This window comes from Siniperca chuatsi, linkage group LG11, assembly GCF_020085105.1.
Source record: "Siniperca chuatsi isolate FFG_IHB_CAS linkage group LG11, ASM2008510v1, whole genome shotgun sequence".
In the NCBI taxonomy this organism is placed as follows: Eukaryota; Metazoa; Chordata; class Actinopteri; order Centrarchiformes; family Sinipercidae; genus Siniperca; species Siniperca chuatsi.
The window spans coordinates 24,045,057-24,064,239 of record NC_058052.1 but is presented as its reverse complement, the minus strand read 5'-3'; the positions used below and the strand labels follow the sequence as shown (position 1 = coordinate 24,064,239).

Below are 19,183 nucleotides of genomic sequence, written 5' to 3'. Positions count from 1 at the left end.
CCTCAGGGATTTCTGCCAGAAAGACTTTTCTGCTAGAAAGTCGCACTAGTTGGTTAGGTTCAGGCACCAAAAGTACTTGGTTAGTTTTAAGAAAAAACAAAGGCTTTCTGCCTTTCTGCTAGAAAGCCCACAAGGCAAACTTCTCCCACGTGCTAAAAGGGAGGATAGGCATACAGGAGTCACCCAAACAAACGCACATTGACAAAATATAATATTTCAATGGCGCACTAGTATTTATAAATGTGTGTGTGTGTGTGTGTGTGTGTGGGGGGAGCGTGCGAGCGCCTTGCTCCGCCCAGGGTAACAGCGCGCAGCGTCACCAGTGTTGAAATCACTGAAACAAGTCGGTGCTCTTAGCCAGGAGTCTCCAGTCGTCTGCGAAGTGAGTCCAGTCACGGCGAAAAAGACGACTTTTAGCCACCGAAAAGGACGCATGGATTTATTAACTTCTCCGCGGCTGTTGGGGGTGACTTTGGGCTGACGAGGACGGCTGGAAACAAGTGAGTTCACTGTCAGGACGTCACAGGAGTAAACAGCTCACATCAAGTGCGACCATCTAAATTAACCGTTCACGCAGACGTAAGCTAACCTACCCAGTGAGATAGCTACCTTATAGTTGACTTACTGCGTGGATGTGCGTGAGACTACATTAAGTAATAGGCTACATATCGTATATGTTTAAGGGATATGTGGCCATAACGTACTCGCTTGGGTAGCGTTACTCTCATTAGGAAGATTACAAAGAGAAGTGAATAAGAAGTAACGTTAACAACATGAAACGCCTATGGGGAAAACACATATGCTATAGCAATATAAATGTAGTAACATTGAAGATACATCATTGTCCTAACCTATGGCGAGGCCTGAAACGAGTGGTGGAAATTGATTAGTGGATCGATGGAAAGTTAATCAACAATTCTGATTGAATAATCCTTTTTAAAGGCATCCATCAAGCCAAAATAGCAAACATTCACTGCTTCTTATTTGAAGGTTGGCTAGTCAAATTAAAAGTAAATTGAATATTTGGGACAAAACAGGGAGTTTGAAGTCATCACCTCGGGCATTTTCCACAGTTATCAGATATTTGTTTAGGCAATTGATCAATTTATGGTAAAAGAAAATAACCAAAAGATGAATCTGTAATGAAAATAATCATTAGTCGCTGCCCTGGTCAGTGTAACACACAAAGTTGACCACACTATCTGCCAAGTGTCCCCGAAACCTTAAAGAGACAAAAACAAATAAATGTTTGTGTCAGGAAAGCAGGTTAAGGTTAATCCAATATTTGAAGGAGATAACGGAGAGAATAAATTCTGAATGGCTCTTTTGTCTGCCTTTTTATTTCTGGTAACCTGCATTTTTAACCTGAACAGACCTGGATAACTTCCTAGTCTAGATCTAGTAGTCTGCTCTCCTCTTCCTCTGCCTGTCCTCTCTCTCTGGTGCCATATGTGCTCTCCAAGATATAAGTTTTTAATCACATGAGCAACATTTTCCACAGCTGCACAGATGTGTGTGTCAGCTCTGTAGCCCTGCTATGTTTAGATGGGAAAAGTCCAAACCACACTTTGGATGAGTAGCCCTCATCCAGTAAAGGGCGAATTTCTGTATCTGCTGGTAAATAAAATTTGGGCTAAATTATGACCAGACAGTGGACATTATTAAATAAATGGCAATAAAATTAAGAAATGAATAAGCTTTACTTTCAGAAAGCAGTCACATAAGCTGTTTTTCTCTTATGCCAAATCTTTTCCTGATTGATCATGATCTAACTAGAGAGTTTATTTAGAAAATACCAATTTTTGGAACAAAATTATTCACTTGCTTGGTAGTTTGGCTGTATTTTTCCATCACAAATCTCAAACCATGTATATATTATCTTGGATTCATATGTTGTTGCCTTTTATAGCTTTCTGTTCTGTACTCCAGGTTGTAGTCATGATAATGACTACAACCTGGAGTACTGGAGTACAGAAATGATTTTCTCTACCCACTCATGTTTTCATCTCTAGTTGTGATACAACTAGCCCAATACAGAACAGTATGCGTGTCTTTTTGGTGCGTGTTAAAATGACATGTTTGTGTGTATTTGTGCGTGACTGCAAGAGAGAGATTTTAGGGAAGAGCATGTTATGCTGGTTGTGCTTTTTAGAAATCCAATTTGGTGCTCATTTGCAGTATCAAGTAGCTATGATAAATATTGAGGTGTTGGTAGAAAGGTTTTTCTTCCATTTTAAATACAGAAAAGGTTTCTTTACGTTGGTCAAATGGTTTAACACTCTCTTTGGTCATCTCAAAGCCATTCTGCAATTCAGATACAGCCAGCACTCACACAGCATAAATAGTCAATCATTTCTCCACACCATGTGTAGAGTTGTTATTGTAAGACATTTGCTGCTGATTTCTTCCAGCTCAGCAACACTCAGTGAGCAGGCACGAGCTCCAGATTTCTGCTCAGACACTTTCACGGGACGTGCATTCACCTGTTGATTGAATCAAACATGTGACCTTTTTTTACATAACAGGGTATTTTCTCTACCCACTCATGTTTTCATCTCGCCTAATCTGTGCCACCTAATGCACCCCTAACTGAGTTACTAACAGTTTCTGGGGTTGTGGAGATGAACAGGGATGAGTAATAAGTTTCTTCCTAGAACATGTGTTCAAAAACACAAATGCCAAAGGCAGATTGACTATTCATTGTTGGATGGACTTTGTTGAATAGCAGAAAACAGGCTGCTTTAGTTGCAGACTGTTTGTTTTAAGCTAAAGGGCTAAATAATTTCTGGTGTACCACACTGTAGAGAGACTTCAAAGTCAGTACAGTTTCAAAAAACATAATTTTTGGGGAGCATTCAAAGGCGTTACTTGTAAATAAATGTGGCTTGTTGAATGAAGTACTGAATTTTGGCTAGAAGGGTGCAGCGATTCCCTCTGATTTAAAGATCTGGCCCTTCACCAGTCTTCCTCTCATTTCAAGGTCAGTAATTTTAGCACATCCCAAATGGGAGACCTGGAAATAGCCAGGGGTGCTGCTAATTATGGGGACATCCAATCAGGTCTGTACTATAACCACATTGTCGTCATTCATGTTGACACAGAAATCTGCACTGTCCTGTTTAGAGAGACAGTCCCTAATAGTACTAGTTTGCAATGCATCCAATGTTTTCTCCGGTGACACCTCAGACCAGACCAGAGTGAATGTGTTCACTGGCTGTTAGCCTGAGCTTCTTATCACATCCAACTTTAAGTAAGCTCACCTAAACAATCTGCAAACAAGCAGGCATTGTCTATATGTTTAGTTGATCAAATGGAAGTGCTACAATAAAGTAATGATCCCCTTATTAACTCCCCTCTGCAGATATTTTGTTACATTTAGCTATAACACGAGTGAATAGTGCAAAAACACTGTTGTCAACCAGCTCCCGTGTCCCTCTTGGTATTGGCTGTTTCCTTTTGGTTAATCTTTGAAGGAGTTTTCATGTCCTGTGTTGCCACCAACACGGTCACTATCTGTCTGTTGATGAAACAATAAAACTCAGCATAACAACAGAGTTTCTGCTAACTTCAGCTGGCCGCTAACCAGGAGGTAACACAACCAACGGCATTCTGAGCCCCTGATTTTCTTTTTGTAATTTTTTAGCAGTGGGTTCTGGCTCACCAAACGTCCCTTTTGACTTACATGACTGTTTTAAAAAAAGTGAAGTAAAACATTTCAGGAAATTCTCTTTTAGGTGTCTTACTCATAGTAAGCCAGATGAGTGTAGCCTAGCTTAGCACAGACTGAAATCAGACAAAAACAACTAACCTCCTTCAACGATTAAAAAAACATTCCCCCCCAATAAATGAAAATATTTGTCATTTAGATATATCACATTAAGCCGCAAATTAGTCACCAATTTGCCCAAGAGTCACCTGACTTTTGTTAAGGAACAACAGAGTACGAACCGGCTGCTTGACTATGAAGAGAGCACTACTAGTGCATGCAGTCTCTGAGCGCAGCTTTCGTTTGTAAACCACAATGACCAATTTTAGTTTCTACACGTGGTCAATACAGGATGTAACTTAAGATCCCTTTGGATGCACATTTGACAGAACTAGGCTCAAAGTTTTCCCCTTGCTCAAAGCTTTTGTGCTCCTGGACATATCACCGGATGCACAAAAAAGAAACTGATATGGATCTCTTCTTCTGAATACATTTAAGACAACAAACAAGCATACAGTATTTCCCAGAATTTCAGAGTTTTAATATAGCATGTGGCCCTAATTGTCACTTTCCAAGCATCAATGTTTGAGATTACACATAGGCCTGCAGTTTACATGACATGTGGCTTATTTATAATTTCACTCACACTCTCCTCTTCTTAACCCATCCATTAACTTCTCTTCTGGCTTAAGTGTTTTTTTTTTGTTTTTTTGTTGTTGTTGTTGTTGTTTTTACCCATGAAGGATAGAGAAGTCAGGCGTGTGTACTCTGATAGATGTCAATTTGGCCACTGTGTTGCAACTTACTGCATCAGTTCTCTGATGAGACACTCTAGTTAAACCACAGAAGCAAAGTTACAAAGTTCTTTAGTGACTTATACATCCACATTTCACCTTTTTTATTTTTTTATTTTTAATCACTAATAATGCCTATAAGGAGTCTAAACCCAAACTTTATTATCCTAAGTCAGCAGCAGCTGCTGCTATTAAAGTGCTTGGCTGCCAGTGTTTTCTGAGATCCATTAAAACCAACTTAGGGATATACTGCTGCATGGATGCAATTAGTCCATAATGTTAGTCATTTTGCTGACAGCAAATGGCAAATACATCATTGGGTTTAAATTCTTTTATAGGCATTAATGGCAAGCGGGAAAAATAACCTGACACCAGTTTTGCTTATAATGGCCAACGCACTCACAGAGCCTTTATGTAAGTGGTACTTTGCATATCTTCAGCAAAGTCTTAAATAATTGTAAGTAGGTGCATTCGGACAGTATTAGGACAGTGACACATATTTGTTGTGTTGGCTCTGTAGTCCAGCACACTATGAGGATAAAGTGGTGACTCTCTGCTTTAAATTTAAAGTGTAACACTGTCTGTTGGTAGACATCTTCGCTTCATTGCCTGTTTCGGTTTTCAGTTTCGTCCAAAACAATTTGGCCATTTAAAAAAAACTAATTGGTTGCCTTGATTATATGTTTGAGATCATTGTCCTGCTACATTCTCATAAATCATCAATCATCATTTGGGCACTGTGTAAGAAACTGGCTAAAAGTCCTTCACTATTAACTCAATTTGTATGTGAACACCATTAAAGTTAAAGGTCAGCGCTTAAACCTCATAGTCATTAAATTACAATGCCAGTGTGTTGAAAGAGACTCAAAACGCTGCTCCAACTCATATTTTTTGCGTCACGAGTATGTAGCTGTTATGTTCCCTCTAACTTGGAGTGTCAGTGATTTATCGATTAGTTGATCGAAAGAAAATTAATTTGCAGCCATTTTGATAGTAGATTAATTGTCTTTTTTTTTTTTTTTTTAAGCATAAATGCCAAAAACACTGTTTTTTGCGTTGTCGTATGTGAATATTTGCTGGTTTTCTTAGTCTTCTATGATTTTAAACTAAATATTTTGGGCTCCAGGTTTTGGGTCGTTAAATTCCCGTAGTGGAAACAACCAAAATTTGGCACCTGTTTGTTTGGAGGCTGGTGGTTTTGTCCCTCCTGTCTGTTAACTGTTTGGCAGAGATAACAACGTTGCGTTAATGAGGCAACCTTCAGTTCTTGGGCTGTTTGAAGTTAGGCTACGCACAAGGATACAATACAGTCACAGAGTAATTAGTTTGCCACCGAACAATTTCACAAGCACCGTACCTCACTGAAACTTTGCAATGAAATAACGCATCAAAGACCTGTTGAGCCTTTTATAGTGAAATTGCTGATAGTTAGTAGAAATCAAGGTTAAACTGTTACACTATTATCTTTTGCCACACAGAAATAAGCTCTTATTGCTTATGTCAGAAAGTAGGACACATCAGTTCTGTTAGTAGACTGAAACCTTTTTTGCACCATTGCCTGTGCTCTTCGTCTCTCTCTGGCCCATACCCTCTTCCTGCCCTCAGTTCCTGAGGATGTGTAGCATACTAATCTGTTTATAGTTCAGAAACCAGATATACCTTCTCTGATGTTTGCACAGGAACTACATCCTTAACTTGTTCCCAAATGACTCTTCATTTATAGCATTTGCAGGCTGTTTGAAGTCATTATCTTTTATTTCTAATAAGAGTTGTACAAAAGAGGCTTGAATATTGTAAGGTTATCCAAGGCTGCAGCTTCATTGTATGTGAATTATGGTGACTCTCTCCTTTACTTAATTACACATGCATGCACGCACGCACGCACTCACTTAAAGCACATGAAAAATTAGAATCTAATTATTTTAATGTGATTTTGATCTTAGCTGAGATTAAGTACAGTTGCACAATGGGACCATAGATTGTATATAAAGGACGACATGACAGCTCCCCAAAAGAGAAGCCAAAACGTCTCAATCGCCCCCTGGTGGCTGGCTGCAGTGTAGGTCATAAACCACTCCTCCATGTTAGCAGATGGAACATGGGCCAAACTATAAACTCCAATTACACGTAAAATACATTTTTCCCAAAGATGGTTTCTGTCATTTTAGGTAGTTCTTATCACACTCATGTATGTTCAAGTGTTCGTTTTTCTGATATATTTTGGTTGTAATTAGTTATTTGATGTTATAAAAAGGGGGTTTCGTGTCATGTTTGACAGCCGAGGCCGCCTCGCGATTGATTCGACTAGGTGTATGGGCGGAACCTCAATACCGCGGCTCCAACCCCGATCACTACTGCGCAGACTCTGGCTCCAATTGACGTCACCAGTGCAAGATGGCAGCTCGCGTATCTGGGATATTTTGGCTTAATTTTTGTACAGTGAGTGGGAGGAAGTGGGACGTCATCCATCTTTATATTCAGTCTATGAATGGGACAGACACTAGCTGCACCATGTAGACATTTCAGTATCCTCTTTTTGAAAAGCAGTCATGTGTACAGCTCATTGTTTCATGGAAGAAGAAGGGAAGTGTACTGGGTGAGGTGGGTGTGGCTGAGTCACACCCACCTCACCCCTACACTTTGCTTTTCAGCCCTGCAGTACATGTTGTGTATGCAGGGCTGAAAAGCAAAACTCAACCAGGGGTCTTAACCTCACTTTGACTTTCAAAATAAAATAATTTTATGCAACTGTGAAATGATACATTTTTATCTTACTCTCTGTTCACTTGTAGTAAGTGCTTCATTTATGTTTATGTGGTTTAACTGTCAAAATACTCCATCACTTAAACAGTTTAATAAGTCTGTTGCCATCCTCACTACATTAGCATTAGTTGCATTATTGCTGTCATTAGTTGCAATTTGCCATTTTACACTGAAAGGCTCAACAATTAAATCCACCAGAGCTGCAGTGAGGCTTTTTGTCAGTCCATCTTTAATGCAGAAATTCAGCATCAGCCAGATATCTTTCTTTTTCACTCTTGGTAGTTGCTTTATCATCCCGAAAAGCACACAGTAAGGCCGCATATACTTTAAACGTTAGAATTTTGACTTCAGATTAGATTGCTTTTTTTTTTTTTTTAACCACAATTGCGCCTTTTATCAAATTAGTTTCATCAGTAAATGTCTTAAAGCAGCACTAATCAATATTTTTATAATATCAGTGTGCCACCATAATCTGCATCTCCCTTCAGCTCTCCAGACCATTTATACCGTCATTCAGCTTGTTATTTTGGTTTCTGGCCTACAAGTTTACTGTTTTGGTTCGTTCTCACCACTCTCATCAACCCCATCTCCAGCCACATCAAGCTTCTTTTGTCAGCAAAAAAGCTCTGATATACCCAATATACACTACCTGCCCAGCACCAGACGGCAGGTAGACAAAGTTAGCTACCAGCTGGTGAATATAATGGCGCATTTAGCAGCTAAATAGCCAAATATTTTTCACATGAGCTGTTGGAGGTCAGAGCAGAGCTAGAAGAAGAGTGAATATTGGACTGACTTACATTCGCCAGGTGACCAGAAACACGACTCCAAATGATTTCTAATGTTGCTCCATATTTGCTGGATGTGTAAGTAGGCAACTGCTTGCTAACAAGTTTTAAAAGGTGATTATATGTCAGTGATGTGTTCACAACTTGTTGCTCTGCCCCCAAATGGCTAAAATGTCATCAGTATATGCAGGTTTAAAAGTAACTTCACCCAAAAATTACAAAAAAATCTACCCAACACACTGGAGGTGAGTAGAGTTTGGTTGTTAGTGACGTTGCCTATTGAAACGATCACTGTTGTTTTTACCTGGGCCGTACTTGTAAAATATCCACCATCTCTCTCTGTTTCTCTGCAGATTGTGTGCGATTGTCAGTAGACCGCACGGGAGGAGGTAGAGCGAGGGGAGATCATCCACTAGTTAGTCGCGGATGGCGTCGTTCTCTCTGACAGATTAAAAAAATGTAAAATTCTAAAATGGGTCGCCAATTATACCTGGGCGGCCCACCAAAGTAAAGTGGGGAACACTGAGCTTTCTGTGGACACTTTTTCACTATTTTCAACAATCACTGGAAAATAGTTCCTAATGAGGTGGCGCCTGATGGCCGTAAGGGCTGTTGATTATTCTAAGCAGCTACATTGGGACAACCTGTTATATCATGACCCATAGAAGTTGGTTGTACATGATAAACTGATGGGATTGTGCTGTAGGTTATTTAATACTGTCAAAAGCTGGATATTTAATTTTTTATGGGGGGGGAAAAAGAGATTTTTACTCAATAATGCCACTGCATTCATGGACGCTGCTTTTTAATCTTGGAAACTATAATCATGACAGTATATAGTACAAGATTATTTTTGCAGCCGGAGAAATGTATGCACTTTTGCTCATCAGGTCAAACTGTGAGTCATGTGTCAGAATTAAACTTGGCATGTTTGTGCAATGCATTAACTGAGTATTGACATAAACAGACACATACACGCGCATCTTTAAATTTAGATTACGTTGAGTGTGAGTGAATGAGTCACACCATAGAGAGAGGTGACCTTTAACATGCAGAGTCGGAGTGACAAGTATTTGTTGATAATTAGAAATTCCATTCTCTTTTTAAGTGTGTGTGTGGCAGGAATATTGTCATCTGATACAAGTTTCTCGTTATTCCACCACCTTTTTGTGAAACATCCTTTTATGCTTTAAAGGCCCGCAGATTATTTAGATTAGATTAGCACTTTAACAAGATATTGAGAGAGAGAAAAGAACAATTCAGCAGTCTGGCCCGGGTTGTTTTGGCTATACCATCCTTCAGCCGGTTCAAGCGATCATGTCGTTATTTATTTATTAAAGTGCTGAATGCTGCTGAAGTATCACTGAGCAAGACACAATCAGCTGCACACACACTGAGTCATCGCTAACCTGACCTCCACAATCAGTCAATGCGCTGTCAAAGCAACTGAATATTTTATTTTTCAAAGAGACATATCCATCGTACAGAAAAAAGAGACCATTGTGGTAATGTTTAGAAGGTTATTGAACAAATTATCTTGATAAAAGATACTGTACACTCAGACCCTCTGCCACACCCTGTTGTGTGCATGTGTAGTAGCTCGCTGGTAAAACCACCAGAACCAGTTTTAAAAGCCAAAGAACTCATCAGTCAAGCCCACGTGTCTGTGACTAACTGTAAAGTGGGACCTTTAGCCCTTTGTGAATACTGGTGTCGACTGTCGATATTTAGTGGGCAGACTCCAGCTCAGACAGCACCTCTCTCGGTTGCAGCCCTCAGACTATTTATGACTCTCTCTCTTCTTGGTGCGAATAAGACGTACAGCAATTTAAAAAGTTACAACAGAGATAAATATAATTGACTTCTAGATGTAACATGCTCTTCGAAACAAAGTGTTGGTGAACCAGAATAGTAAAACGTCTCATGTATTCCTGATCGGGGTGACAGGCAATAATCGTCTTTCATGAAAAATATGAATAATGATTCTGCTTTGTTTGTGTAACCAAAGATTCCTTTGTATATATTCATAGGCCATTTGTAGGACATATTTATGCTGACAGTATTTTAAGCCGATGCATTTTTAGCATGGCATGGGTGGCTGGTGGTGTTTCTTTCTTTCTATTTCTCCCTGAGGACGTCACATCGAACTCCACTGTGGAATTTAAGAAGTGGAACATGAGAGAAGCAGATCAAATAAAATATGGCTGAAAAATACCTTCCCTCATTTTATTATAGTGTCCAATAGCTGAGAGGAAAATGAAATTGGAACATGTTACAATTCAGAGCCAGGTCTTGATACCCAAACTGTACTTAAGACTTTTTGTCAGATAGAAGCGCCCACAGAAAAATGCTTTTTCCTTTTTATGTTAAGCACTCAACTGAAATATTTCATTTGAACCGTGGACTTGACTTTTAGCATTTGTCCCTCTTTTCTTGTGCTCGTCTGGTTAGTCTGAGACTTGATACGGCAGTATCAGTATATCAGTGGTGGACATTTGTCTGCTGTGTTGTATCTTGCTGTCTTATCTGCTATCTCACACACACACACACACACACACACACACACACACACACACACACACACACACACACACACACACACACACACACACACACACACACACATACTGTACATACATACATACAGAGCACTCAGCTACATGAGCCTGTGTTGGCTTGCTCTGTCCTGGTGACCTCTTTCACACTAGTTACTTTGGGAAGGTTTATTGCAGCAGTGAGTGTGTGTGCTCATGAGCTAACCTGAGCTCTCACATATTAATTGGTTAGTGCAGATAATACACCTCTATACTCTTATAGCTTCTTTGCATACAGTGTTTGGAAATGACTGAAACACTAATTCTGGAGTTGTGGCTAACAGAAAAGCAGGTTGTACTAATTTGTGCAGCTTCATTAGTTAGCAGTTAACATGACCTTGAACCTGAATGTTAATTCCAGTTAAGAATTGCTGTGTGCACCTGTTGCTTTTATGCACAGCAGTTCTAAATGCCCTGTGGCAGTGAGACAACCCAGAAATCATGTGAGATGTCAGGAAACCTCACACTCCTTTGACATTTCTTTTTAATTGTTTGTGGCAGGTAGTGATGGATGTGGTGGAGAAAGATTGCAGCATGTTTAGTCGTTATTAGTGAGTTTTAGAGAGAATTACAGGCCAACCGATGCTGGATTTTTGAGGCTGATATCAATATTTGGGAGTTTAAAAAATCTGATACATATAAGCAGTCATTTTATAACAAACAATAATCTTTATGGATCACTTGGATGAATGAAGTGAATACAAGTTAGCAGTAGCAATCCGGCAGTGTGCAGGATTATTTGGTCTCTTTGAACACTAACGTTAAAAGGTATTAAAAGGCGGGGTTAGTGCTACAACAGCTAGCCTATGTAAGAAAGATCCCTGTGACATTTAATTGTCATTTAAAATTCAGAAATGGAAGCCAGGAATTGAAGGTGGAAAGTTTCTGAACAAGTCAAACAGACTGAGTTAAGTCTGAGAAGTACTTTTCTTTTGTAAAGAAAGAAGCACAGAGTGAAATCTAGAGTACACAGGTCATATTTGGATTAGAGTGAGTGCATTCAGAAACTATAGAGACATTCCATTGTTGATTAGGCTAACCTTCTGCTCATACTTTCTTTAACAGTTTGGCTTTTGGATAATCTTTAAGTGAATATTTCAGGCAGTTTGTATATTAATGCTGCGCAGTGAAAGGTGATATGTCCTCTTTACCTGCTGACCCCTCATATCTAACCAGCAGAACCAGTGGTTTAATGATTAGCAAATCCCAGTTGTGTGTGTATAAAGGCAGCTTTCCACATCAGTGTCTCTGGCAAAAGCTAAAGATTATAGTTGTTATTTTTTAATTTATCAGTGTGTTGCCAGTGTTTCACCCTCACTGATTTATCCACCAAAGACAAATTGTACAGTTATTTGGTGATTGTCTGGTGTTGATTTTAGATCCTGCTTGTTTCACAAACCTCCTGTTGGTGTTATTAATCAATACTGTTTTACAGTCTGTTAGCAGCAGTCAGTAGTGTGGCCAAATATACAAAAGGGATATTTATACTTGGTTTTCAGTCATGCATAAAAAACATGCTTTACATCAGAGTTTACCAGCATGGTGTGTACCCTGCTAATGTTTTTTTTTTCTGTCTGCATTTGGCTTCAACCTGTTTACACTGAGCATTAAAATACATCTTGTTTTTATTTGATCAGAAGTGGGCAGTTTAGAAAAATAGTTGGCTTTCCAAACAACTCGAACAAGGTGTCCAAGTCTGTACTCGAGTAGAGCCGCCAAAAAGCCCCTGGAGTCCTCCTGTCTAGCAGTGTGGCTGAGTGGAAATGTCTTAATTTTCTGTTTTCCCCACCCATTAAATTAAATGTGAGAAAATGAGAAATGTTCCCACAAATGGCCATTTGAATTTGAGAGATATTTTTGCTGTGCAAACAACTCCTACGTGGATATAGACAGATAGATCTGGATACCAGATAAAATGTCTGAACGGGAACTTCATAACTTCAGAATTACCCTGTCTTTCAAAGGGAATTTTGGAGTTATCAGCTATTCACACACTTTAAAGTAATAGGGGAGGTGTTCTGGACATGCTTCACAGAAAATGGCAGAGGACCATGATGCCCTGTCGAACATTGAGACCCCTCAACTCCCTGATACATGTGGAGCACAGCAGAGGTGTATGCAGCAGCATGCCTACATGAGTAAGAGAAGCTCAAACATGAAAAAACTCTAAGCCTGAGGAGGGAAAATGGCATATGCAAGTACAAATGTCTGTAAACTATTGAAAATCCCTGAAAATTACTATTGGTATCTGTGGTGGGAAGAACATCTGTGACTCTGTCTGGCTCTTCTGGTAAATACAGCAATTCCTCATGTTTTTCCACTAGTGAGGCAGTGAGTGACTGAACTGTATACTGTATGTAGGGTCAGTGTCTGTTTCATATCTTAAATGTTACCCTTGTGCAAAACATGAGGTCTTGTTGTCTTTATTCCACCTTTCCCTGTATATGCTTAGCTGTCAGTCAGGATATTTACAAGCACTTAACCAGGCTCCAGTCAGGTTTCTGCAGTAATCTTGATTTATTTGACATCATATAAATGAGAAACCCGGTTTTCTGCAATTGGGATGGGGGATTAGAGAAACCCTGATTTCCCCAGCCACAATCCCCTTCATTTATTTATTTTATTTATTTATTTATTGGGCAGTGTGCCAAAATGTATTTATACATATTTTTTAAGTGTGTAAAAATCAGTCTGCTGTGGTAATCCATTAATAAATTCCTAAATATGCCTATATGTGTTTTACATTTTGTACTTGAGTATGATATGAAACACTCAGCTCTGCTTCCTCCACTGTATTTTCGGTACCTTTGGACATCTGACATCTGCTCGCTTCTCTACAAAGTGTAGTGAAGTCATGTTTCGGGAGGTGGATGGCTAACCAGCACTGTTAATCAGTGCGCGCTGCTCCACTTGTTGATTTTGTTTTAATTCCGGTGGAGACAAATGCGTTAAATGTGATCTGATATAAACAGACTTTTTATTTCCTGACTTGCACTTCCTCTCTGTTCTTCAGTGCTACTTTCTTTCTCTATTTGTTCACATTTGTCAGCTTTAAAAAGAAAAGGTAATGGAGCAGCAGCTTTTCAGCATGTGTTTAATAACAGACAGTTTTTTGGATTTTTCTAGTTATTTTCTTCAGGCTAAACTCCTCACAGCTGTTGACACACCGGTTCTTTCATATGTTTTCAGGTTCAACGCTCCCCTCCTTCTCACCTTCCTCCCTTCCTGATCCTTTTCCACCATTGGCTGCTGTTCCTCAGAAGGTGGAGCTAAGTATGGGGTAAGAGAGCTGAGAGGAGACACAAAGACGACACAAGCTGAGGAGGCTCCCTAACCTGCACAAGTAAGATAACACAATGTGCACTCACATCTTCAGAAACATATGGGCATATGATTAGGTGGCACATTCCTTTTTCAAAGAGTGAGTTGAAGTGACACACACACACACACACAGGCTATATACATAGAGGTCACATTATATTTAAAAACACCTTTTTAGTTTTTGGAATTAATATCAATAAGTTTTGCATTTTAACTGAAATTCAATTTATGTGAAGATGATTACATTTGGAACAGTGTATTCAAAGAAATGTCCAAATTTCAAACAATGCCTGACTCCACAATGGGGTATTTAAATTTGTCCAGACAGAACCTTGAAACTCATTTAGATCGGCTTAATCTCAGCAACACACACACCATTTTAACCTGCTCCTGCCATTGTTTTCTGCAGTCTCACACCCATCCCCCATACAGGTGAAACTCCTCACCTCACTGAACCTTTTTATCAGGTGGAAACCTCAATGGTCAAACATAGCCTGGCATTGTCCAGTAGATTAGTGCCGGGTATAAGCAGTGTGCCACAGACCTGCTTTCTGTGCTGATAATGAAACTGAAAACAGCATCAAAGTCCATCTGGCCTACTGTTGTTGCCAGGATCTAACCTGCACTGTCCATAAATTGTAAAAATTGTTAATCATGTTTTAAGGGCCCAAACAGATAGCTACAAACACCAGCCAGGTTAGGGGTTAAGGGTTTATTATTATTTTAGTACTGTTCGATATTAACGTCAAAATATCATCTCCAGGTTAATTTTTAAGATCAGTTTATTGGTTGTAAAAAATAAGACATCCACAGTTGAAATTGGTAATTGGTTTGTTGCTCTATGCTTCTTCTTTTTTTTTTTTTTCCCCTTTGCGATTTGCCACAAAATGTTGAGTATTAACTCATGATGCAAAGACACAACCCCAACCAAAAGATTCACTTTAAATTACTACAGAAACCTACTTTACACAGAACTGTACCGATGCTTTTTATTCCTACAGCTTCCATCTACATGGTCAACATCAACTGTTGCTGTAGCTGAAGTTACAGTCCTGGAATAATCAGGATAATCACACTAAATGTGTGCTTATTGTAGCCTAGCCCATATTAGACTGACTAACAGTTAAATCATCTAATGGTTAAGCCCATTCCTTTATTTTCTTATATCTGATCCCCTTTCTCATACATTATCATTATCATGCATTACCAAATACGTATCAAACGATTAGAGTCTCCATATAGTCAAAAGTCAGTAATCCAGCCTAAGATGTTCCCCTGACCAGACGCACCACTCTCTCCCTCTTCCACTGTTTTGTCATTTACGAGCGTCTGTGCTATTATTAAGTACAACCATGTTTCCTGTGGGGCCGCTTTTTGACTCTTTTTTTTATTCTCTGCATCTTAATCTGTTCTTATGTATATTCGTATAAAGAACGTCTTGATGTAACGTTTTGGTTTTTGCAGAATTTGCACAAAGGCAACCAAAGACAAGTGTAAACCACAGCAGCAACAAAATGGAAAGATGGATTTGCATTTGAATATTGGAGTGAAAACACTACAGGCTAATGCAGGTAGGTGTGTGTTTAGTCTCACACTACCTATGGTGAATTAGATGTCCGGAAGCTGTGGTCTTGTCAACATGTTGTTTAACTTCCTTCTTTAGATTCCCCCCCTTCCCCCACCCACTCATTTCCCAGAGGTGTCCTTGTTTGTATGGAGATGGCAGAGGACAGGAAAACTTAATTATCCATGAGAAAAAGAGAAAGAAAGGAGGGGGTCTGAAGCGAAAAGGCTATGTCTGTGTTTGTCTTTGTTAGTAATATAAAACTGATATATCTTCAGGATTATGTATCGTCATCCTTTGGTAATATGACTTCTATCTCTCTGTTTTCCCATAAATATGAGCAAAAGTCAAGAAAAAGGAGGAAAGAGAACAAGAAGGAGGACAGAAGAAGACAGGCAGAGGAGGCGAGGGGGGGAAAGGGGGTAAACAAGGGATAGGGAGTAGGAAAGAGAGCAAACAGGGGCGCAGCAGTGCAGAGTTGTTGCTAGGAGGCAGAGAGAGCAACATGATACAGAGACAGGAAGGATACAGGCAGTGGTGCAGAGGAAGAGAAACCCACCGAAGTTACTACCAGTTATCCATTTTAACCTGTCGGGTAGAGTTCGCTCACCGTTTAAACTGTTTAAGTTACCAATTTAGCGTTATTCATATTTATAACAAGTATCAGTTGGTCCACCTCCATAACGTTTTGTCGATTTTTATTTGATTGAAAGATAATTAATCAACCAACTATTTTCATAATGGATTAATCATTTGCCATTTTTCAAGCAAAAATGCCAAAAATATAAATAAATCAAATAGGAGGATTTGCTGCTTGTTTTTATTATATATGATAATAAATGAAATATTTTTTGGTTTTAAACTGTTGGTTTGATAAAACAAGCCATTTAAGGACTCGCTTTGAGCTCTGGGAAGTTGTGATGGTCGTTTTTTCAGTACTTTTTTGATGTATTATATTAGACGATTAATTGATTAACCAAGAAAATAATTGGCAGACTAATCGATAATGAAAATAATCGTTAGTTGCAGCCCTATACCAAACTGAAATAAATAAGGTATTGGATGGATTGACGTGAAATTTTGTACAGACATTCAAGGTTGACATTTGTGGTTTTAAGTGAAATTTGGTTCACACATGTCCCCTTCAGGATGAATTGTAAAAACCTTTTGATCTGACACCATCATCACCTGCAAAACTAATGACATTTCCATCAGCCTCAGTTGTTCTTTGTGTTTAGTGCTAATTAGCAAATGCTGAGAACTGTAAGAACTTTTATGATCCTGAAATTCTTGAAATACCAGCAAAACCAAAGAAATTCCCATTTGTCTCAGCTGTGCTTTGTCTTTAGTGCCAATTGTGAAAGTGTTGGTATGTTAACACGCTAAACTAAGATCGCTAAGGTGGTAAACATTATACCTGCTAAACATCAGCATGTTAGCATTGTCATTGTGAGTATGTTAGCATGGCTGTAGTTTTTTTCCTTATTCAGAATTTGACTGAAGGGGTCAAGAAGTAAAACTTTTTCTTTTTCTTTTTTTTTAAATGTACTGTCCTCAAATGACCATAATATCTCCCAGATGCTGAGACTCAGAGCTCACCCTTTGGCCTGTTGGCTCAGTTTTTGGAGCTGCACGCAGTTTTTGGAGCTGCCATTTATTATATATTTATCGCCATCCATTCATCAGTTTGTTTTATTGGTTTCAGCGTGCTGTTTATATAGGATACGTGTAGTCTGAAGTTTACAGCCTCAGAATTAAGATTTAAGTTCAAATGGGGTGTCCTGGTAGCCTACGGGTTTAAGATGTTGACCATGTAGTCACCAGTTTGGCTAGGGATCTTTGTTGCATGTCATCCCTCCTCTCTCTCCCCTCATTTCCTGTCACCTCTCTACTGCCAGCTATCTAAATAAAGGCAAAAAATGTAATTAATTTTATTAATTGTCGATAATTTTGGTCATTCAGTGTATTCTGATCATCTGGCCTATAAAAGTTAGTACCACAATAATTTCATCATCCATAACTTAATGAAAACCCTACAGTGGCTCAATCAGATGTACAGTGCATGTGGCTGCCTGGCTGGCAAGTATAAACAGGAGGAAGTTACAGGGAATGAGAGGCCCAGAAAGTGAGGGGAAGAAGGCAGAATACAGACATTTTCAGTAAGAAGGGAAAAGAAAGCGAGACATGGCAGCGAGAATGTTATCAGCGAGGCTGTGTGAGCCTGCAAGAGCAGAAACCTGAGGCAGACTCAAACCTCCTGAAAGGCTGCATTGTCTGTTCGAACCCACTACTCCCATGTTGTCCTCATTTCTTTTCTTTTTTTTTTTTTTTTTTTTTGTTTAATTGACGCTGGCCAAACAGGCCCAAATCCAAAAGGGGGAAATACATCCTCAGTTATCTATTAAATTATCCTCTGCCATTATATTGCTTAAACTAAGTAAACAACATGTTATCATCAGGAAACAATAGACACATAGCAGTATGCTGCAGTTGTAGTGCAAATGACTACCATAATGGCTGTGATTCCAGGTTAACTGGCTTTGTTCCAGGATAATCTTACAGTATGAACTCAGGTGAACCTTTTTTATGGTGGATAATTGTCTAATTGTTTTATTATATATAGTTTGGCCCTGTAGCCCAAACTCCCAGGTTATGTGCGCATGCAGCTTAATGATTGCGATAACTGCCTGACTTGTCAGTGCACACACGCCTGTGTGTGAACACACACACCCTGCAGGGTAACCTATGACATCTGTTGGTTGCTCATTTGCAGAATGATTTTCTGTTACACAATGCGTGAAAACAATCACAGGGCCATAAGATGTGATTTCTATCAGCAATAGCTGATAGAAACGGATTAGTGATTTTGACGTGTAGTTAACGGGTTAGAGCCCTGTTGGCAAGCACCACCCTTCTGAAGTGTATTTGAGAGAGATACTAGTTCTTGTTTTACGTAATATCTGAGTGCTAACCACCGATACGATTGCAGAACAAACGTACACATGGATGGATGACAGACATCCTAAAGGCAAACATCAGATAGGGACTTAACTAATTACAGTTAATAGAAAGACCCAAGAATCATAACGAGGATGAGGCATTACATCCAAACATAGTGTCATGTTGGCATTCTTGGTTTTGATCACTACCCACTGAATCACTTTCAGTTCCTGGGATGCAGTTTGGTAGCCGAGTCTCTGACTTCTCTGTTCAGAAAATGCATGCACCCTGTACATCCATTAAACGTCTACGGCAGAAAGCTACTACACGGTTAACTATGGTGGAAATGTGGAATTTGGATTTCCAGATATTTTATCTCTTCTGAAGTTTTCCCCCAGCAGCTTCAAATGAAATGTTTGGGCATCTTCATGTGACTTTGTTTCACCGTAATCTTGTGGTTCCGTAATCTTCTCTTCCTTTTCCACCAGTTCCTTCTTTGACAAGGAGAGAAGTGGTAAAACTACACACTTCACCATTGTGCCACCCATAACTGGCCATTACAAACAGTGATTACGATCTTTTTTCCCGTGAAATGGAAAGCGCATGATCATTACCCTGAAAGATCAATAGGTTTTTCCATCAGGACTTCCTGTCGAGACTGACCAAGCTTTTAAAAGGCTTAGTTGCATGAAAGATCCTACAGTTTTCTACAG

At 39.3% G+C, this 19,183-nt stretch overlaps 1 protein-coding gene across 8 annotated transcripts in view; it reads left to right on the top strand.

Annotated features, from left to right (window-relative positions):
* The first annotated feature begins 303 nt into the window (after positions 1-303).
* LOC122884166 (N-acetyllactosaminide beta-1,3-N-acetylglucosaminyltransferase 2-like) overlaps positions 304-19,183 on the top strand; it is a 200,026-nt gene continuing 181,146 nt past the window's right edge. For 3 of the 8 annotated variants that reach the window (XM_044213628.1, XM_044213627.1, XM_044213625.1), the window contains exons 1-2: positions 304-500; positions 13,835-13,988. The gene's annotated coding sequence lies outside the window, so the exon portion shown is untranslated. Of the gene's footprint in view, positions 501-13,834; positions 13,989-15,430; positions 15,538-19,183 lie in introns of all 8 variants that reach the window. The other 5 variants (XM_044213630.1, XM_044213629.1, XM_044213632.1 and 2 more) reach the window with 3 other exon arrangements.